The 23,439-nt window shown below is 43.7% G+C and overlaps 2 pseudogenes; both read left to right on the plus strand.

The window, feature by feature from the left end:
• The first annotated feature begins 4,149 nt into the window (after window positions 1–4,149).
• Window positions 4,150–17,610, plus strand: LOC146490917 (flavin-containing monooxygenase 5-like; annotated as a pseudogene).
• Window positions 17,611–18,779: 1,169 nt separating this feature from the next.
• Window positions 18,780–21,793, plus strand: LOC146490918 (flavin-containing monooxygenase 5-like; annotated as a pseudogene).
• Window positions 21,794–23,439: the final 1,646 nt, after the last annotated feature.

Below are 23,439 nucleotides of genomic sequence, written 5' to 3' on the forward strand. Positions count from 1 at the left end.
TGGAAGATGTTGACCTGGTGTTAGGTCTGAAATTACCCACTTTTCTTCACCTTCAGCGGTCCTGACTAACATGGACCGCTGTCTTTCAGGTGTTTGCTACAGGATACCGATTTTCCTTTCCATTCCTGGCTTCACAGGTGGTCTCTGTGTCTAACAACAAAGCATCTCTGTACAAATATGTGTTTCCTTCTGAGCTCGAACGCCCCACGCTGGCTATCATTGGTCTAGTGCAGCCAGTGGAAATCTATTATGCCTATCTCCAAGTTGCAGGCCAGGTGGGCCACACGTGTCTTTAAAGGTCAGAGTTTAAATAATTTAATTAATGACCACAGTGGCACGAGTATGCCGGCTTGTACACATACACGAGAGACACGAGAGTTCTTCTTTACTGATGTTTACTGTGCTTCTCTTAACGTACACAGGTACACCGTAGAACTGGTGAATACAAATGTACAAGAAAATTATATTTCAGCATTAAAACATATTACAATATAAAATTCACAAAATATAAACAAACATACCACTTTGGCCTGCAAGTAGACAAACCGGTGTAATTGGAACTTAGGACTTATTTCTTCTTTCTTAGCTTGACTTTTACACGGCTAGACCGTCACCATGAGCAGCTTCTCTGACCTTACTTCCCAAAACAGGAAGTGACCTCTGCCCTTACCTTATACTTACAAAATTAACCGGTTATTTTCCATCTATCAATTTAACTTTACACCAATCCGGTAGGCAAAAAAGGAAAATGTTAACATACTCAACACAAAAATAAAACATACAAAATAAAATGCGTTAATTACATTATCATTACAAGAGCTCCGCCTAGTGGTCAAATACTAACATAACAACTGTTACAACGAGGACCACAGTAGACCTTCTAATAGTATAATAGTACTAATGTTAACGAAGAGGCTGCATTAGACTGTTTTTAACAATGAAAGACATGAGTTTTTAAAATATACATTCTGGATTTGTTTAACTCTGCACTAGAATCTGAAAATAAGAGTTTCTGCAGCTATCTTAAAATTTTGCTTTTTGTTTGTTAATTTTATTTTCTGGCAAATAACTCAGCCAACAATCTGTGGTCGTTCCAGTAGCCAGCAGTGTTGGGACTAACGCGTTATTAAGTAACGCGTTACAGTAACTACGTTATTATTGTGGTAACGAGCACGGTAACTAGTTATTATGCCAAAATCAGGAACGCGTTAGTCGTTACTGGGATTTAGATACGGTCGTTACTCGTTACTTTGTGTGGTGGCTATCGCGGAGCTTCCACAGATTCTGTAACATTAGCAAGTGGTGGAGGCAGCAGGTGGATGAGGGAAAGGGGACGCAGAAGGAAAAGAGACCCGAGGCGGCCGCCAGTCCAAGTGTGAACTGAACTTCAGGTAAGAAGTTATGACCTGCAGTCTATCTGGGTCAGATATAAACCAAGTTTAGGTGGAGTTTATTTTCGTTATTCTGACTTTTTCCGTACTGCGTACTAGCTAGCAGGAGTTTCTATACAGCTGGGTGGGTGCTATGAAGTTAATGATGTTGAACTTTATTTTGTTCATAAGTTATTAGAGTTGCCAATCGTCCCGTCTGGTATTCAGAGAAAATATTACGCGTTTCTTATTGAGGTGAAAAGGAACAATTTGTCCCGTAATTCAGCTACAATGAAAAAGGCACAAAGCTGGAGTTATTCTGTGTCTTTGCTGCACAGCTGCCTCTTCTTCTTTCATTCTCCCCCCTCCCTCTCCTGTTTCTACTTCAATCATGAAAACTGATCAATGATCAGCTGATCGGCTCTCTTGTTTGTTTATCGCCCACTTTGCGCCAGAAAGAGGAAACCAGCCGATGTCGCGCTAAACAACAGCAGCACGTTTAAGCTTGATCAGCTGTTGTTAGAATTTATTTAATATTAATTTCTAGTATCAGCTGATGTTTGCTGGAGCCACAGCTGCAAAAAAGCTGCTGGTCATAATATCGGTTTGGTTATCTGGTGAGAGGGAAACATGAAGATGAAACCAGGAGATGTCCTTACTGAATCATCAGAGCTGAACAGGTGATGGAGAAACAGGTTTAACTTTTAGGTGACATGAATGAGTTGAAGGGAAGTTATGAACTGTTTCTGAGAGACAAATAACACCAGGATCCTTTTCTAAGTAGCTGACAGCTGGTAACTGTGCAGGGGCGGGTCTAGCAAAGGTTTGCCAGGGGGGGCAGGTAGGGCATTAACAGGGAGAGGGGGGCACAAGGAAATACTTTTCTTTCTTATTCTCATTTAAAATGTCTGGCTTTTAAAAAATAATTATCTGAATCTTACAACAAACGATTGATAGATTGGTGCATATATACCATCAAAACAGTGAACATCACTGTCACAACAGCGTTTGTTTTCATTCAAAGGCTTTATGATTTTTCCTATAATGGCGGGCCAGTCTCAAGTCAAAATGCCCGGGCCAATTTTCTGTCCCAGTCCAGCTCTGTATGCAGCTCATCTGCAGTCTGGTGTTGCCTACATCTTCCTATTCAGAAGGCAGAATTTCCGAGTTCTGAGTACAATCAAAGCACCACGACTGCAGTTTTTGTGTTGGATGTAAAAGGCGCACATGACGCTGTGACGTAGGCTAGAATCATGGCAGCAGTCAATGACGGTCCAGGCGTGGGATTTCTCTCGTGGAAATATGCACATTATCTTTTCCTTTCTATTGGTAGGTGGCACAGTGCACTTGTGGCAAGTAAGCAAGCTAGAAGACTGGCAAAGTTATGGAAGCAACACATTAACAAGAGAATTCTGAGTAAAACCAAAGTTACTTTCCCTAGTAACTAGTTACTTTGAAAGTAACGAGTAACTTGAAGTAACTGAGTTACTTTTGATAGAAGTAACTAGTAATGTAACTAAGTTACTATTTTAAAGTAACTTACCCAACACTGGTAGCCAGTAATGAAATTTTCCAATAAAATTTCTAATAAATCATTTCCATAAGTCTACATGTTTTCTACAGTTACTTTATGGCTACTTGTGGCTTTTGCTTAGAGGTTCAAGCTTAAGAGTCCATGATTTTCTTTCTTCTTTTAAAGTATTTATTATTTTTAGGGCTCAAAGATTTGAGATGTTTAGAGGCAGGACTCACGCCCACGGCTGAATACACTCATTTGCATTTATTCACAGTCAACAGAAAAAACACCCTTCAAAAAATATCTTAGCAGTTGGAAGGTCCAGTCTCCACAAAGCTTCCTTTTAGATGCAGACAAAGTAACTTTGTCACACCAGAGTCAGCTCACCACTGGATATCTCACAATTTCTAAATGATGTGCACAGGGACAGACCAGTTAACGTATCTTCACAATTAACCCAAATAAAATAGGAGCAGGAGCAACGCTTCATTTACCGCTTTCAAGGCAACAATCCAGCAAAGACTGATCACTGCTCCTTCCTTATGAAGCTGCCCAAACAAGATCATCAGAGCTGATGTGTTACTGCCACCAGGTGTGTGTCTGAAACTTGGTCCCCACAATGCACAAAGGCCAGTGCATACACACACACACAAACACACATAAATGCACACAAACAGGGAAAATGAGAGAATGGAGACACAGACTAAAACACCACAACAATTGGCAGGTTGAACGCTGAGGACTTGCGGTACCCTGACAGTTTTTTAACACTTAAAGGTTGATTTAGTAATGCATGAAAACATACGCAAGCATATCAGTGCTGTTTGACAGTGTTTCATTAGAAGTTGCAAAGTAAGTAAAAAAAACAAACATTTAAGCAGTGTCACTGTGGTATTTGAAGCACGAAATGTCCCTGCTTCCTTAAAATCCTTTACTTACCTCTCAGCTGGTCCAACATATAACAAAGCTTGATACTGCTTGACGTTTGTTGCTGAATTTTCAGTTGAAACTGGTATTGACATAAATGACTGCTTGGAAAAACTTTTAGTTGCCACTGTAGAATTCAGCTTGTGGCACATAATTTGACATTGGACATTGGACTTTAACAACTCGATAACAAAACCAAGCTTTTCATTCCAAGACCCTGGGTAGTCAGTGTAGGAGCCATATGAGTTGTTCCTTTTTTGACTAAGTGGGTTGGTTTAAATGGACTCACTGTATTGGTGCACGGGTGTGGGGCGTGTTTCATGGGTGTGGTAGATGATAAATGTGGTTGCACTCACCTGTTCACAGCACCTGATGTTGATGAGCAGAAAGATAGGGTGAGCATGAGGCAAAACTTTCTGTTGACTGCAGCTTGAGCGCAGCTTGAATGACTTTGATGTATTTTAACTGGAACTTGATGGTTTTTGTATATTTGTGCACTAATTGATGCCATAGGCCAAGTTGAAATTTGGCATAGTAGTTAGTGCAGTTCTTTGTGAGTTGCAGGTATTTGTTTGTGCAGTCTGTGCATTTGTTTAATAGTTAATCCCAGGCACTGATTTGTATATTGGACAGTTGCATGTGGAATAAAAGGAGCAAATGGTACAGAAGTGTATTTTATGTGTTTATTGTTGCGCGTCATCTGTGTCCTCATGTTTAGCCTGCCGCGGCCATAGGTTGGAGGAGCCGCAATAAATTGTCAACAGAAAAGTTTGTAGGTTTTATTGGATTATTTATATATAGATGAGTTTTATAGTTTGCTGTTGCCTTTGTCCACGTAGCTTTTAGATTAAGCCTTTGGCTACACAATACAGATTTCTTTCAGGAGTCCCCTGTTAGGTTTCAGCAGTACAGCTGCACTAGGCGTTGTACTGATTTACTTTCTAGTTATTGTGCATCAGGCGGCTGAAGCCATTGGCTTGGGAGTACCGCCACAGTTTGTGTTTAAGACAGTTTGTCTTCCTCACAGCTGACGGTATGGAGGTACATAAATACCCACCGCTAGTATGTACGGAAGACTAGGTTGAGTTAGTTAGGTTTAATAGGCAGATAGAGGGGGATATTGCTCCTGTTAATTGTGTGTCCAAGGTTTATTGAAGGGAATGTCATCAAGTTGATGTGTTGGAATGAAGCTGTATGGCATAGGTGCAGTTCAGCGTTTGGATTTTGTAATGTTTTGAAAAAAATGGAGACACACCAATTAATACAATGTGGTGATGTGGATGGAAAGAAAAGACAGCCAAAACCGACTACCAAGGCTTTGGAGAATCAGACTGAAAGGCTTCAAACAGAACGTCACACTAAGTTTAATAAAATTAAAAATGTCATAAAGGTTATTAAAGAATTAAAGCAATCTGAAGATAATGTTTCCACTGTTCAGGCTCAGTTAGAGAATTTGTCTGTGTTGCTTAATGAGGCAACTTATCTGCATGAAACCTTGCTTCCTTTGCTTCCTCAAGAAGAGCAAGAAAAACAAACTGCTTGATTTATAAGTGTGCAAGCACATAATACTGAGTTTATGGAAGAGATAAAGAAATGGCTTCATGATGCAAAGGGAAACCCTCAGAGTAAAAATCTGGTGTCTGAGCTTGATTTGCCACATTTAAATCCACCTGGTGTTGAGTCTTCTGATGTATTACCTACTGGAAAGGGTTCTGCTGCTTCTAGGCACACCGGGAATATTGGTAAAGGTGCTGCGATAGATGATGTTAATCCAAGTGATAGCATCTCTAATGTTAGAAACAAAAGTTGTAGGAAAAGTAAAACATCACTCAGTGGCTCAATGGTTTCATCTGCCTTGTCAGCATGCATAACTGCAGAGGCTGACATGGCTGCCCTTCTTGTTCGACAGAGGTTGTTGAAAGAAAAGCATGCTTTGGAAGAACAAGAAATACAGCTTAAGAAAAGAAAGGAGCTGCTTGACTTAGAAACGGAAATAGCAGCTTCAGCAGCAAAGGTGAATGTTTTAAAAGCTTCTGAAATGTCCCAAGTCTCAAGTGCTGTTAATGGTAAATCTGATGGAATGAATTCGTATTTAGAACGAGAGCAGGGGCGTTTAGGCATTTTAAATCCTAATGCTCCGACATTAGAACCTGTGTTACCAGAGCGACCATATCAGGGTGTTGATGCAAGTGATCATCAAGTGCATGTATTGGATGTAAGGCCCAAGGTTAAAAATATTTCTCAGCCTAAGGTCGTTTCGTTGCAACAGTCAGAGACGAAGTTACATCAAGTATTTCCAGGTGCAGTTTCTCGGATGATGATGCACTACTCGGATGATGTCGCAGTCTCACGCACAATCAAAACCTCTTACACATACAGTGCAAGGTAATGAGGGTCATGATCATCTAGTCACAGTTTTGAAGAAACAAAATGAAATTACAACTTTATTGGCTGAGCAGCAGTCTCTGTTTTTGCTACCAAGGCGTGACATTCAGTTATTTGATGGTGATCCTTTGCAATATCAAACATTTATGACAGCTTTTGAGCACATGGTGGAGAGTCAAGCTCACAGTGCTAAGGATTGTTTATATTTTCTCGAGCAATACACTAGAGGCCATCCAAGAGAAATGGTCAGAAGCTGTCAGTATATGCCTGCTGAGTATGGATATGCTAAATCTTTGCTCCAGGAGAACTTTGGCATCCATCCATCCATCCATCTTCATCCGCTTTATCCGGGGCCGGGTCGCAGGGGCAGCAGCCTAAGCAAAGAGGCCCAGACCTCCCTCTCCTCAGCCACCTCCTCCAGCTCGTCCGGGGGAACACAAAGGCGTTCCCAGGCCAGCCAAGAGATATAATCTCTCCAGCGTGTCCTGGGTCTGCCCCGGGGCCTCCTCCCGGTGGGACATGCCTGGAACACCTCACCCAGGAATCGCCCAGGGGGCATCCTTGTCAGATGCCCAAACCACCTCAGCTGGCTCCTTTCGATGTGGAGCAGCAGCGGCTCTACTCTGAGCCCCTCCCGGATGGCCGAACCTCTCACCCTATCTCTAAGGGAGAGGCCTGCCACCCTTCGGAGGAAGCTCATTTCCGCCGCTTGTATCCGCGATCTCGTCCTTTCGGTCACTACCCACAGCTCGTGGCCATAGGTGAGGGTAGGGATGTAGATCGACCGGTAAATTGAGAGCTTCGCTTTTACACTCAGCTCCCTCTTCACCACGACGGACCGGTGCAGCGTCTGCATTACTGCAGCTGCAGCCCCAATCCGTCTGTCGATCTCCGGCTCCCTTCTCCCATCACTCGCGAACAAGACCCCGAGATACTTGAACTCCTCCACTTGGGGCAGGAACTCATCCCCGACCCGGAGTGGGCACTCCACCCTTTTCCGGCTGAGAACCATGGCCTCAGATTTGGAGGTGCTGATCCTCATTCCCGCTGCTTCACACTCGGCTGCGAACCGCTCCAGTGCGAGCTGGAGGCCCTCACCCGATGAAGCCAACAGAACCACATCATCCGCAAAGATCAGAGATGAGATTCTGAGGCCACCAAAGTGAAAGCCCTCCGCCACTTGGCTGCGCCTAGAAATCCTGTCCATAAAAATTATGAACAGAACCGGTGACAAAGGGCAGCCCTGGCAGAGCCCATCACCCACCGGGAACGAGTCCAACTTATTGCCGGCAATGCGAACCAAGCTCTTGCAACGGTTGTATAGGGCCCGTAGCAATGGGCCAGACACCCCATACTCCCGCAACACCTCCCACAGGACACCCCGAGGGACACGGTCGAATGCCTTCTCCAAGTCCACAAAACACATGTAGACTGGTTGGGCAAACTCCCATGCACCCTCAAGTATCCTCGAGAGGATGAAGAGCTGGTCCAGTGTTCCGCGACCAGGACGAAAACTGCATTGTTCCTCCTGCATCCGAGGTTCGACTAGCGGACGAACTCTCCTTTCCAGCACCCTGGCATAGACTTTCCCGGGGAGGCTGAGGAGTGTGATCCCCCTGTAGTTGGAACACACCCTCCGGTCCCCCTTCTTAAAGATGGGGACCACCACCCCGGTCTGCCAATCCACGGGTACTGCCCCTGATCTCCACGCAACATTGCAGAGGCGTGTCAACCAGGACAGCCCTACAACGTCCAGAGCCTTCAGGAACTCGGGGCGGACCTCATCAACACCAGGGGCTCTACCACCAAGGAGTTGTTTAACTGCCTCAGTGACCTCGCCCCCGGAAATTGGCGGGTCATTCCCCTCATCCCCAGACTCTGCTTCCTCCTCGGAAGACGCGTCAGTGGGATTAAGGAGGTCCTCGAAGTATTCCTTCCACCGCCTGACAATTTTCTCAGTCGACGTCAGCAGCGCTCCGCCAGCACTATACACAGTGCAGGTAGAGCACCGCTTTCCCCTCCTGAGACGCCTGACGGTTTGCCAGAACCTTTTCGAGGCAGTCCAAAAGTCTTTTTCCATGGCCTCTCCGAACTCCTCCCACACCCAAGTTTTTGCTTCAGCCACTGCCCGAGCCGCATTCCGCTTGGCCTGTCGATACCTGTCGGCTGCCTCCGGAGTCCCACAGGCTAACCAAGCCCGATAGGACTCCTTCTTCAGCCTGGTGGCTCCCTTCACCTCTGGTGTCCACCATTTGGTTCTGGGATTACCACCACGGCAGGCACCAACCACCTTGCGGCCGCAGCTCAATGCAGCAGCTTCGGCAATGGAGGCGCTGAACATGGTCCATTCGGACTCAATGTCCCCGCCTCCCTCGGAATGCTGTTGAAGCTCTGCCGGAGGTGTGCGTTGAAGATCTCGCAAGCCGAGGGGATATTAGAATACCCACCCCAGCCCGCCGCCTCTCACCAGGGGCAACTCCAGACTGAGACAGAGTCCAGCCCCTCTCCAGGAGACTGGTTCCAGAGCCCAAGCCATGCGTAGAGGTGAGCCCGACTATATCTAGCCGGTACCTCTCAACCTCACGCACTAACTCAGGCTCCTTCCCCACCAGAGAGGTGACATTCCATGTCCCTATTACCAGTCTTGGCAGCCGGGGGTCAGTCCGCCAGGGCCTCCGCTCCTGGCCGCCACCCGGCACACAATGCACCAGTCCAGAACATTTCGTATCCTTTTTTTTTTTTTTTTTAACACAGTCTTTAGACTTACAGAAGTAAACACATATTAGTATGACAGTTTTGCAATGAGGCTTACTTTTTTATGCAGAAAAAGATCTTGAGTGAGCTTGTAAATTCACACTGACGTTATACACGGTTGGATTTCTGTAAATAAATAACCAGAATAAACCACTGATCACACCGGTTGGCTGGCAGTGGGATCCATGCCTTCTAAAGACAAACACAGCATGTAGTATCTCCGGATGACGGTTAAATGGAAATGAATGTAACGTTGTTGTTACTCTTGTTTTCTGAACAACTTCCTGCTCTGCGCGGCTCATTGGCTGCAGCTTCTTGTTAACTGTAAACATATTTTGCACTGTCTCCTTCGCAGAGCTGCAGTATGACCCGTCGTGTGGCAGTGATCGGAGGAGGGTCTTCGGGTCTGGCTTGCATAAAGTGCTGTTTGGATGAGGGGCTGGAGCCTGTGTGCTTCGAAAGCAGCGATGACATTGGTGGGCTGTGGAGGTTTAAGGTTGGCTGACGCTATGTGAATCACTTTACTTTTGGTCATGTTTTATCATTTTTCATACATATGAAGTGGATTTTCTTCATTTTGAGGGCACATGGTGCGCACTGAGACTCAGAATTTGATCCGAAATAAATATTATGCTGAAAATGGTGCGGGCACAATTTTCAAGCTCATATACAACCTTGTGCACTGATTTATTGCGTGATAAGTGACAGTGCACAAGGGTTGAAGCACTGTTTTGAATCGGATATCTTGTTTGCTCAGTGACAAAACAAGTATTTAGATTTCTTACTTGAGAAAAAGTGGTAATCCTTCTCTTTTTTTTTTTTTTCTGCCTGTCCCGTTTGGCTCTTTTGCCATCAGAATTATTGTCTAAAGGCGAAGAAAGATGCCCAACGGATTTTCTTTACCAAATTGACCATCCCAGCTTTGCCGTAATGGTCCATTTGATTCACCTTTTATTCTTTATTTTATTTTCACTTGCTGAATACGGGACAGACTTGACTAGGGGAAAGAAAAGGGAGAAAGAAAGAGGGAAAGAAAAACAGTTGAGAAGAGGGACGGGGGAGAAGGGCAAAAAACAAAAACCAACAGAATAAGCAGAAAAAAAAAAAAAATACATATATCGATCACCTGGATCACCTGTTGAGAAAGAAAAAAGAAAACAAGCAGAAGAAAACGAGAGTAATACAATAAACCACATCACAATGATATATGGGAATATGACAGTAAATATTAAATATTAAACATTATTGTGCAGCACGTAAGATCGACAGCACAGTGTGCATTGAGGTAGGAGCCAAAAAGGGTGTAGTTTGTGTGTGTGATCACCCGTGTGTACACCTGTGAGCATGGACGCGCTTGTTTTCTTAAAAGGTTCCCTCATGTAATGATCTGCTAGAGGGTGTGGGGGGCCACTGCCCCGTCCTCCAGGGCATGAAGCAGGTATGGAGGAGATCAAAACTCCAGACATCCAGAGGCCCCCAGAACACAAGAGACCAAGGAAGACCAACAGAGGGGCAGCCGTGCCACCGTCCCAGAAAGAGCTGAGGAGAGTCCCAGATGAGGGGTCACCCAGCAGCCACGGAGCAGAAGCCAGGGGGGGCTGCAGTGACGTGCCCGTGAGCTCCGCCGGCAGCCAGCTGTGCCTGAGTGACCGAGCCCCAGGCCGAGAGGCCGGGGGCACCCCACCTCCAAAGTGGCCCAAGCGAGCCCCAGGCTCCAGGCCCCGATAAGCAGCCGCCAAGGAGTGAGCCGGTGTGTACCCGGACGCCCACCCCCGGACACAAAGAACCACCAACGCACCGATGTCTGAGGGAGTCCGCCCCCGGCAGGGGAAGTGGTGGGGGGAGATAGGCCTCCAAACCTTGGAGGGCCTGAGCTGTCCTCAGAGAGGTGGAATCTGATACCCAACCTGACATATAGACACAGACATACAGGCACACACAGATACAAACATCCATTCCCACCCTCATGCTCTCATATGCACTTACTCCACACTCAACCAACGTGGAGACAGACATAAAGAGACGCTGTACACACAATCACACTCCCCAAGCGTACTCTACGAACCGGGTCTAGGTACCCTTGCCCCTGGAGGGGGGAGCTGCACCCAGACCCAGGTTGTGTTACCCTTTTCCCTGCGGTGGGGAGAAGCAGACCGCGCCGACTCCGCAGCAGCAGGGAGGCCCCACATTCCGGATCCCAGTCGGACTGCCAACTCCTCCTCCTAGCCCCCCTGCTCCAGCAGAAAGCAGAGAACGAGGGTGAGAGAAGACTCCTAACCTCCCTCCACCCGCTCATTGTAGTGTTGATGTATGTGTGTTCTAAGGTGCATTTAAAACCCAGGAGGGCATGGAGCTACCTGCCAGAGAGCAGCAGGTAAGCGCATAGTCCCTCCTGCTAGCCCTCAATGTCTACGTGTATTTAAAATTGAGAGGTGGGCAACGACGCCGGGGGTGAGGTGTACACCCTGATGGTAATTGGGATTCCGTGTAGCGTGCCCACCCCCAAGATCCTATATGTATGTGTAATGAGAGTGTGAGTAATGTGAATGTCTAAGTTGCGGGATAAAATTGAGGCAGAGGCAGCCAGAAGGGGACAGAGGGGGGGGTTACCTCCTCTGCACCCTGGTGACACACCCCTACTCCAAGGCCCTGAATGTGTGGGTGGTTGTGGTGGAGCGGGAAGAGGGAGGCAGCTGGAGATGGGGAGGGAAGGAAGGGAGGGGCAAGTGACCCCTCCCTGGGGCCAGCTCCCCCGCTGACCCCAGTAGGCACCCCCATACTCCGCGACCCGCCAGGGAAGGGGGGCCCAGGCCCATCCGAACCGGGGCCCAGTGCAGCGGCGCCGCCCGGCCCCACAGAGCCCGGGGCAGTCCACCCAACCCCACAACAGAGAAAACTGCACCCACCCCATCATCCACTCATCTTCCAGACTACATAAGACAATAGACGCCCAGGCTGAGATCTTCCTCCACCTCTCCTGTATCTCCCCCTCTTGCAGAGAGAGTTCCTGAGAGAGGAAAGCTCCTGCAAGATGTGACAACCCCCCCCCCCCCCCCCACCAGTTGAAGAGCCCCCCAGGTGGCTCGGCGCACCGGCGGTGTGTGGCGGGCCCCCATATACCCACCGGCCCACAACCCCGGCAACACACCAACCAGGACCCAGGCCCCCGAGGCCCGGCCAGGGCCCCAGGCCAGAGCCGGAGCGCCCCCAGAACCTCACGCCCGTCCCGGACCCACCCAGGGGCAGCCAGGCTACCAGGTCAGTAACTCCCGTCCGTCAGCACAGACCCTCCCCTAGCCCCGCTGCACGTAGCCACGAGGAAGCCGTCACCTAAGAGCCAACAGAGCCCCTAATTGGCCATGACCGCTACCCCGGGTTGAGCCCCCCAAGGAAGATGCTCCCGGGGAACCCCCCGACGCCCTAAGCCCGACCCTACCCCCACACCAATCACAACAGTGAAGGCGAGACCAAAATATGACCCCCCACCCCCACTAGGTGATGGAGCTGATCAGAGGAGCCCAGAGCGATTGATCTGATGTGGTGGCAGAGGCTGTATCAAGACTAATGTAATCTAATAGATAATTTCTATATTGGTTAGAATTAAGATTGTTTTTATTTTTCCAGTTCATGAGGACTGTTTTCTTGGCTATGCATAGGGCAGTGAAAACCATATGGGCTATATTCTTTCTGAAGTGACATTATCTAAGCTGCCCAACAAACACACTAAGGGGGAAGTTGGAATGTTACATTTCAGACACTTTGATAAGTCTTCACATATCTCGCGCCAAAACTTCTGAACTGGTGGACAGAACCAAAGAGCGTGGATATAATTGTCCGGTGAATTGGTTTGGCAGTGTGAGCAGTTGTTGGTAGATGCAAAGCCCATCTTGAACATCCGATGACCTGTATAGTGCACTCTATGTAGTATTTTGTATTGAATTAATTGAAGACTGGGATTTCTGATTAGATGAAAGGGTTTTTAAGCAAATCTGAGACCAGAAGTTTTGGTCTAAGTTAACTGATAAATCCGCTTCCCATTTTGCAATAGGAAGTGATATTGATTCATCTGTTTTAGAAAGCATTCTGTATATTTTGGATAGTAATTTGGGGGTTTTAAGAGTAAAAAATTGAACCACACTTGGTGGTGTTTGTAGTTCAACTTGACCCAGTTTAAATTTCTTTTTTATTATGGTATTATGGTAATCCTTCTCAAGAAGCCTAATACCTAGTTCAAAAGTTTTAGCATTAAATATTCTCAATTTCAATAATTATCAGTAATACAGCAGATTATATTGGGAAATGTAAACTCTAAAATAAATGGTGTGAAAACCAAAGTACAATGTTTGCATCACAGTATTTATTAGACGCGTAAAAACATACATAAAATTAAACTACAAATGCAATAAAACTGTACTCAAGCCAGACGAGCATTGAAAGAGTAATGGTGCTTCAGCTCTTTTATTTATTTATTTATTTTTTTTCAACTTTAGGAGAATCCAGAGCCAGACAGGGCCAGCATCTACCACTCTGTCATCATCAACAGCTCAAAGGAGAGGATGTGTTTCAGTGACTTTCCCATCCCTGCACACTTCCCAAACTTCATGCACAACTCCCTCATCATGGACTACTTTCGGCTGTATGCTGACCACTTCCAGCTCACCAAGCACATACGCTTTAATGTAAGAATGCTTTATGATGTCTGAAATGGTAAATTGTATCACATAATTAAAAAATAAATAATTTAAGTTAAATCCTAAGCACGGTGGCACGGTGGTTAGCACTGTTGCCGCACAGCAAGAAGGTCCTGAGTTCAATTCCACCATCAGGCTGTGTGGAGTTTGCATGTTCTCCCCGTGTTTGCGTGGGTTCCCTCCGGGTACTCCGGCTTCCTCCCACCGTCCAAAGACATGCAGCTTGTGGGGATAGGTTAATTGGAAAATCCAAATTGCCACTAGGTGTGAATGTGCGAATGAATGTGAGTGCAAATGGTTGTCTGTCCCTGTGTGTTGGCCCTGCTACAGACTGGCGACCTGTCCAGGGTGTACCCTGCCTCTCGCCCTATGACAGCTGGGATAGGCTCCAGCGCCCCCCGCGACCCTTAAAAGGATAAGCGGAAGCGAATGGATGGATGGATGGATAAATCATAATTACTACAACATTAATTTCATAGAAAAAAACACTTTGTTCTGTCCCCTTGCGCCTGTCTTTCTGTTGTCCAGACCAAAGTCTTGCAGGTGAAGCAGAAATCAGATTTTTCTCATTCAGGCGAGTGGGTTGTTGAAACGGAGAACAAGGATGGCAAGAAAGAGAAACACATTTTTGAAGCTGTGATGATCTGTATTGGACATCACTGCAACCCCAACATGCCTCTTCATGACTTTCCAGGTGACCCTTGGCCTACAATCGATTACATCTTGGGAATTGTTATTGTTTAAATCAACCCTTGACACTTTCACGTATCTTCAAATATAGGTCAGAGCAGAAGTATTGAAACATTGTGTCTACCCACCATAAGTTTGTCTTATTTTCTTCAGGCATTGAAACTTTCACGGGGAAGTATTTCCACAGCAGAGACTACAAGACTCCCGAGGAGTGGAGGAATAAAAAGGTCGTGGTGATTGGAATTGGAAACTCTGGAGGAGACATAGCAGTGGAACTGAGTAGAGTCACCAAGCAGGTTGGAATGAGTTGGTCGCATCATTAGAGTAAGAATGTGTCTGAACTGATTTAGTATTTAACATGTGAAACTTCATGATTCTCACAGTTTTAAAGCTGAATCCAATATAAATACAAGCATGTAAAACCAAACAATGGGCAGAATTATTTAACTTTTACATCTTCTTAATCCTTTATTTACATATTAGTAATTAGTAATATTAGTAGTTTAGAAAGTAAAAATTGAGACAATTCAGACAGAAGCAACAAGAGAGCTAACTACTCTTTCTTTTCTTCAAAGCTTTACCTGAGCACTCGAAGAGGAGCCTGGGTTCTGAACAGAGTTGGAGACAATGGGGTGCCCCTTGACCTGACTTTTAATAGAATCCTGGAGATTCTGAGGAAAATCCTTCCCTTTGATTTTTTATGTAGTATGGCAGAGAGTCGGCTCAACCAAAGATTCAATCATGGTCTTTACAATCTAAAGCCAAAACACAGGTACTGTATTTGTAGCTAGTATAGAATGTTCCAAGTGGTTGTTCTAAGACAAAAATTATGGCCTTTTTGTGCTCACCTTTGTCCTCCTGAACAGTGGCACACACCGGAAGCAGCGTGATGTGTTACTGGCATGCAATATTTTGCTTTTTTAGGTGTATCATGCACCTCTTAAGTTTTGTAACCTGGCCCACAAAGCTGGCACAGTCAAGCTGGATGAGTGGTTTGGCCATTTCAGTGGTCTATCAGTGCAGGTTCTCAGAAAAGTCCCAGCTTATGCATCTGCAGATGCTTCAGCAGCTGGAAAAGATGAGAATTTTCTGCATGCAGTCACTTTGCTTCCTGTATTGACTACTGCATATATCATCACTGTTGCCTTTTTTTTTTCCTGAGCAGTGACACATATTGTTCAGGATACGATCAACTCTGACACATTTTAAGCACCATTATTAATTTTGATGGGGCTGTGATGGCGTCAGTGTTGGTGTTATTTTATGCAACAACAGTGCAATGTCCAGTGTAAACAACCAGTTCAAAGTATGAAACTTCTGGCTGAAAATGTTGGTCCCACAACAACAACCCCTTGTCAAAATCAGTGCCTGACAACGTTGACATTTTCTGATATTCACGTTTGCAATTAGATTTTTTTGTATAAATAAAATAATATGAAAAAACTCCTTTCTGAATTTTTTTGTATTTTTGACTTTTTATTTCAGGCTGTTCAGCCAACATCCCACAGTGAATGATGAGCTTCCCAACCGCATCCTCTCTGGAACAGTTCAGGTGAAACCCAACATCCGCAGATTTCAAGGTTCCAGTGTGGAGTTTGATGATGGCAGTGTAGTGGAAGATGTTGACCTGGTGGTAGGTCTGGAATTACATACTTTTCTTCACCTTCATAGAGATCAGTGAAATTGACTTTTGACTAACATGGACCACTATCTTTCAGGTGTTTGCTACAGGATACCAGTTTTCCTTTCCATTCCTGGCTTCACAGGTGGTCTCTGTGTCTAACAACAAAGCATCTCTGTACAAATATGTGTTTCCTCCTGAGCTCGAACGCCCCACTCTGGCTATCATTGGTCTGGTGCAGCCAGTGGGAGCCGTTATGCCCATCTCTGAGATGCAGGCCAGATGGGCTACACGTGTCTTCAAAGGTAAAAATGACTTTTTCTTTAACACAGCTTTTTCTCATCACTCAGGATTTTAGACTTTTTATAGAGTTGTTATTTTTACTACAGTAAACAGCTTTGTCCCCTTTCAAACAGGCTGCATAAAGCTTCCTCCATCAGCTGCCATGCTAAAGATATTCAGTGTAAGCAGGAGGCCATGGCTCAAAGGTAATGAAGTGGATTTACTCAGCTTTATAGAAACCCATATTTAAGATCGGCATTTTCATATGTTCAACTCAAACTTTTTTAGGTATGTCACCAGTCAGAGACACACCATCCAGGTGGACTACATCAGCTACATGGATGAAATAGCAGAGCTAGTGGGAGTTCAACCCAACATCTCAAGGATGCTGCTGACTGACCCCAGGCTGGGAATGAATGTGCTCTTTGGTCCCTGCACGCCGTACCAGTATCGTCTCAGGGGGCCAGGAAAGTGGGCTGGAGCCCGCCAGGCAATCCTCACTCAGTGGGAGAGAGTGATTCAACCCCTGCAGACCAGGCAATGCGATGAGCCCAAACCCAGTAGATCGTATAAGTGGCGTCTGCTTCTGTCGGCTGTTGCTGTGGGCTCGGCTGCCTACATTAGCAAGAACAACTTTCCAGCTTTCCTCCAGGATCCCACTGCTTTGCTGGACAGGGTTAAAATGTACCTGCCTACACAATGATGGAAAATTCATAACTCATCAGCTTACTAAGTGAGTGATGCAATTGTATATTAACACCAAAGGCCAGCTGATCTTAAATGACTAAAAGCTACAGTTACAGCTACATTCATGTGTATTGTTTCAGGTTTCTTGCTTTATGCCTTCAGAATTGTGTAACTGGATAGATCTCCTTTTTTCAATTACACAATTTCTGCAGGTTATTTGTTTTAACACTTAACAGGATGCCGTGACATAGAATGTAATTTGAGCCGATTTAAAAAAGAAAAAAATTGTTTTCCAACAAAAAAAAATACATTAATAGCGCTTTCATCCAGATTTGTTTGCAATATAAGAGCATAAACATGGTAAAAAGAAATTATGCTAGCACAGAATGCCATTGTAGAGGGGTAAACTGTTGTTATCCTTTTTTTAACATCAGCACTGTTACTCTACATTGACATGCTGCTCTGTTTTCTTTCATTATATTAATTAAAGTATTCAAATGTTTTTACAACATTACTGATACACAGCACAGATGGTTTACTATTGTTTCTTTCAAATAAAAATAAATCACAGTGTTTTCACATCTTTCACTACATTGTGTTGTTTTATCCATTACTATGTCCCAGTGACTGTAAAGTATGAAAAACATGACTCATAACTATAAATAAAAGTTCAGCACTTGAAACAAATCCATTTTCATGTCTTTTATTAGTAAATAAATCTTTTAAGCCACAAAGATCTGAGATTGTTTGCTGAAAAAATAAAGATCTCTTTTCTCTGCTTTGACTTGGTATTAATACCAAAGACCAGTGCAAGCACGCCTCTGTCTTGATGGTGATTGATTGATTATGCCTTCAATTGTCACTTGCAATGTTATACGTACATCTTACCTGCAGTGAAATGGGACCCCTTCCGACCATACATACATTATTGGGGTGCTCAGGAGGTAGAGCGGGTCAGCTGCTGATGAGAAGGTTTGATCCCTGGCTCCCCCAGTTTGCATGCCAAATATCCTTGGGCAAGATACTAACCCCGACTTGCTCTCCGATGCTTCCGTCGGAGTATGAACTATACTTAGAAAGCACTCAAAGTAGATAATAGTGCTTGTGTGAATGGGTGTGTGTGGGGTGAATGCGGCGTGTTGTCTAGAGCGCTTTGAGTACTCCAGGAGGCCAGAAAAGCTCTATATAAGAATCAGTCCATTTACCATCATTGTTTGCAATGATAATGGATGAAGCTTCAGTTTTACAGCTGAATTGAACTTTCAGTTAACTTTCTAGTGTAGATTGTTAATAACTCAACACAATCTAAACCCAAAGTGCAGGTACTGTGTTTGTAGCTAGTATAGAATGTAATATAATCTGCCATGTTAGATTTTTCCAAGTGGTTGTTCTAAGACAAAAATTGTGGCCTTTTTGTGCTCACCTTTGCACTTCTCATGAACAGTGGCACACACATGAAGTGTGTGTTACAGTTGCTGACGTGCAGTGTTTGTTGCGCACGTCTTCACTTTTATATTCTGGCACTCACAGCTGGAACAATCAAGCTGGAGACTCGAGTGTGTGAGTGGCTTGGTCATTTCAGTGATATATAAGTCCAGGTTCTCAGAAGGTCCCAGCTTATGCATATGTAGATGCTTCAGCAGCTGAAAAAGACAAGATTTTTCCAGATAAAAATTATCCAAAATTTTTCAGCCTCTGCGTACAGTCACTTTGCTTCCCTTATTGATTACTTCCTATATCAGCACCTCTGTATCAGCAGAGGGTTTTTTTCTGAGTTATTATATAATATATATATATATAGTTTTGTATTTCTGGTGTTCAGCAATGAAGCTGCCTTTGAGTTCTTTTGAGTTGGTCTTATCACCTGACTAAATGTTGAGTCAGAATACTCCAAAGAGCATTTTGTGGAGGAATGTTGCCTTGCAACATTAAATTACCTGGGAATGTGAAATCCAAAGCCAGAGTGGACTACAGCTATGGCCAAAACAAGTGTTAAGTTTGGCAGTGATAGCTCTTCCAAGCAAACACTGGTAAAAATCATTTATGAAAAGAAATAGGGGCAAACTTCCTGTTGCATACAGCTCCATGGATGCAATTTCCTATTTTAGAGTAAAAATATTTTGGACTGATCTGATTCACTCTCCACAGAGCTGAAGAATGACACATCGTGTAGCAATTGTTGGAGGAGGGGCTTCAGGTCTGGCCTCTATTAAGTCCTGTCTGGATGAGGGCTGGAGCCTGTCTGCTTTGAAAGCAGCAATGACATTGGTGGTCTGTGGAGGTTTAAGGTGGGTTAGACAACATACAGATCGGACTTTGCTTTGCTCTGACAGATGAGATTGTTTTTCTCTATTCATGGCTTTCTCCGCAGGAGAATCCAGAGCCAGACAGGGCCAGTATTTACTTTTCTGTCATAATCAACTCTTCCAAGGAAGAGTTTCAGTGATTTTCCCATCCCTGCACACTTCCAAACTACATGCACAACTCCCTCATCGTGGACTACTTTGGACCACTTCCAGCTCACCAAGCACATACTCTTTAACGTAAGGATGTTTTGCTATTTATCTGTATTCTATTGGCAAAACTTAACGTATCACCAAGTTTTCTAAAGAAAAAAGCTTTTTTAGTACTTTTTTAGTACTGATATATATAAATGGGGCATACCCACACTCTTATCAACAACCTGCTTCTGTCTTTCTGTTTTCCAGACCAAAGTCTTGCAGGTGAAGCAGAAATCTGATTTTTCTCATTCGGGCGAGTGGGTTGTTGAAACGGAGAACAAGGATGGCAGAAAGAGAAACACATTTTTGAAGCTGTGATGATCCTTAGTGGACACCACTGCTACCTCAACATGCCTCTTCATGACTTTCCAGGTAACACATGTCTGAGGGCTAGCAATAAACTACATGTAGATTTTATGTAGCCTTATAGAGTTTGGCTGTAACATAGAAAGAGGAAGTAATAATATTTAATAACCATGTGTTTGACATTCTTTAACCATGTCTGTCGTGGAAACAGAAAGGAGATTGTGTCTTGTTGTTTTATTTTCTTCAGGCATTGAAACTTTCCAGGGGAAGTATTTCCACAGCAGAGACTACAAGGACTCCTGAGGAGTGAAGGAATAAAAGGTCATAGTGATTGGAATTGGAAACTCTGGAGCAGAAATAGGAGTGGAACTGAGTAGAGTCACCAAGCAGGTTGGACTGAGATGAACTGATTCCTCATTTAACATTTTTTTTTTAAAAAAATAATAATTTACCCCAAATTTCATTCAGTTAAATTCAGCTCTGTTATTTTTGGACCTGAACCCATACCACCAAAACATACACCTTATACATGAATTATTAACCTATTAGTAGTTCAGACGCTATCAATATGATGAGAATTACATAAAAAAAATATATACCAAGAACCAGAGCAATGGCTGACAATGATTAATTTCATCCTAGGTTTACCTGAGCACTCAAAGGGGAGCCTGGATTCTGAACAGACTTGGGGATAATGGGATTCCCATTGACTTGTATTTTAACAGAGTGTTCGACTTTCTAAGGAAAACTGTTCCCTTTGTTTTTTTCTGTAGTCTGGGAGAGAGACGACTAAACAAAATATTTGATCATGCTCTGAACAATCTAAAGCCAAAGCACAGGTATTGTGTTATGTGGGATTATAATATTATTTTATGCCATGTTATACCCCTAATTAAAGATTGTGAATTATTATGTAGTTTTAGTTTGCATTATTCTCCTGAATTAGAAGAAGGTGATAACTATTACATTTGTTAAACTGATTTGCATTACATTAGACTGCTGATTTATTGTGAATGAATGATATTGTTTTATGATGCATTATACTGCTGAGTTATAAGAAATACTGTTCGCAGAAAGTCATCGCCTTATTTGTCCGATTAGAAGAGAACAGAGCATACTGGAGAGGTTTTCTGCCCCATCTCAGCAGGAGCAGATAAACAGGGAGCCAAGGTCGTAGCTTAGGCGCCGTGTGAGAGAAAGAATATGAATGTTTAGGCTTTTATGATTAGGTGGGGGCCACTAGAGGCTATAAGAGTTTGATCAATGCTCCACCATTTTGAGATCTGATGCTGTCTGCGTACAGTGTCCATCTCCCACGCGTGTACATTAAAATCATCGTTTGACTCAACCGGCCGGACCAGTGTTGTTATTTTGGTTTTCCTCTTGTATCCATCTCCAATATTTTGAATCCGTAACACTTAATATCTACAACTGCACTTTATATTTGTAATGCAGTAGGCAGACTCCCTTGAATCTTGTGTTGGGCAAATCTTTATTACTATTTCGATGACTTATTGCATTTCTTCCTATCAGATATTTTGGACAAAACCTTGGCTTCATGATTGCATGACTGGAAAGCCAGTAAATTCATTTTTTTCATCATATCAGTACGGCAACGTTTAACTTTCCATTTCAGGCTGTTTAGCCAATATCCAACATTAAATGATGAGCTTCCCAACCGCATCCTCTCTGGAACAATTCAAGTGAAACCCAACATCTGCAGATTTCAAGGTTCCAGTGTGGAGTTTGATGATGGCAGTGTAGTGGAAGATGTTGACCTGGTGGTAGGTCAGAAATTACCCACTTTTCTTCACCTTCATAGCGTGCCTGACTAACATGGACCGCTGTCTTTCAGGTGGTTGCTACAGGATACCGATTTTCCTTTCCATTCCTGGCTTCACAGGTGGTCTCTGTGTCTAACAACAAAGCATCTCTGTACAAATATGTGTTTCCTTCTGAGCTCGAACGCCCCACGCTGGCTATCATTGGTCTAGTGCAGCCAGTGGAAATCTATTATGCCTATCTCCAAGTTGCAGGCCAGGTGGGCCACACGTGTCTTTAAAGGTCAGAGTTTAAATAATTTAATTAATGACCACAGTGGCACGAGTATGCCGGCTTGTACACATACACGAGAGACACGAGAGTTCTTCTTTACTGATGTTTACTGTGCTTCTCTTAACGTACACAGGTACACCGTAGAACTGGTGAATACAAATGTACAAGAAAATTATATTTCAGCATTAAAACATATTACAATATAAAATTCACAAAATATAAACAAACATACCACTTTGGCCTGCAAGTAGACAAACCGGTGTAATTGGAACTTAGGACTTATTTCTTCTTTCTTAGCTTGACTTTTACACGGCTAGACCGTCACCATGAGCAGCTTCTCTGACCTTACTTCCCAAAACAGGAAGTGACCTCTGCCCTTACCTTATACTTACAAAATTAACCGGTTATTTTCCATCTATCAAATTAACTTTACACCAATCCGGTAGGCAAAAAAGGAAAATGTTAACATACTCAACACAAAAATAAAACATACAAAATAAAATGCGTTAATTACATTATCATTACAAGAGCTCCGCCTACTGGTCAAATACTAACATAACAACTGTTACAACGAGGACCACAGTAGACCTTCTAATAGTATAATAGTACTAATGTTAACGAAGAGGCTGCATTAGACTGTTTTTAACAATGAAAGACATGAGTTTTTAAAATATACATTCTGGATTTGTTTAACTCTGCACTAGAATCTGAAAATAAGAGTTTCTGCAGCTATCTTAAAATTTTGCTTTTTGTTTGTTAATTTTATTTTCTGGCAAATAACTCAGCCAACAATCTGTGGTCGTTCCAGTAGCCAGTAATGAAATTTTCCAATAAAATTTCTAATAAATCATTTCCATAAGTCTACATGTTTTCTACAGTTACTTTATGGCTACTTGTGGCTTTTGCTTAGAGGTTCAAGCTTAAGAGTCCATGATTTTCTTTCTTCTTTTAAAGTATTTATTATTTTTAGGGCTCAAAGATTTGAGATGTTTAGAGGCAGGACTCACGCCCACGGCTGAATACACTCATTTGCATTTATTCACAGTCAATAGAAAAAACACAGTTCAAAAAATATCTTAGCAGTTGGAAGGTCCAGTCTCCACAAAGCTTCCTTTTAGATGCAGACAAAGTAACTTTGTCACACCAGAGTCAGCTCACCACTGGATATCTCACAATTTCTAAATGATGTGCACAGGGACAGACCAGTTAACGTATCTTCACAATTAACCCAAATAAAATAGGAGCAGGAGCAACGCTTCATTTACCGCTTTCAAGGCAACAATCCAGCAAAGACTGATCCACTGCTCCTTCCTTATGAAGCTGCCCAAACAAGATCATCAGAGCTGATGTGTTACTGCCACCAGGTGTGTGTCTGAAACTTGGTCCCCACAATGCACAAAGGCCAGTGCATACACACACACAAACACACATAAATGCACACAAACAGGGAAAATGAGAGAATGGAGACACAGACTAAAACACCACAACAATTGGCAGGTTGAACGCTGAGGACTTGCGGTACCCTGACAGTTTTTTAACACTTAAAGGTTGATTTAGTAATGCATGAAAACATACGCAAGCATATCAGTGCTGTTTGACAGTGTTTCATTAGAAGTTGCAAAGTAAGTAAAAAAAAACAAACATTTAAGCAGTG

The sequence above is a fragment of the Neolamprologus multifasciatus genome, chromosome 23 (assembly GCF_963576455.1).
Source record: "Neolamprologus multifasciatus chromosome 23, fNeoMul1.2, whole genome shotgun sequence".
Lineage (NCBI taxonomy): Eukaryota > Metazoa > Chordata > Actinopteri > Cichliformes > Cichlidae > Neolamprologus > Neolamprologus multifasciatus.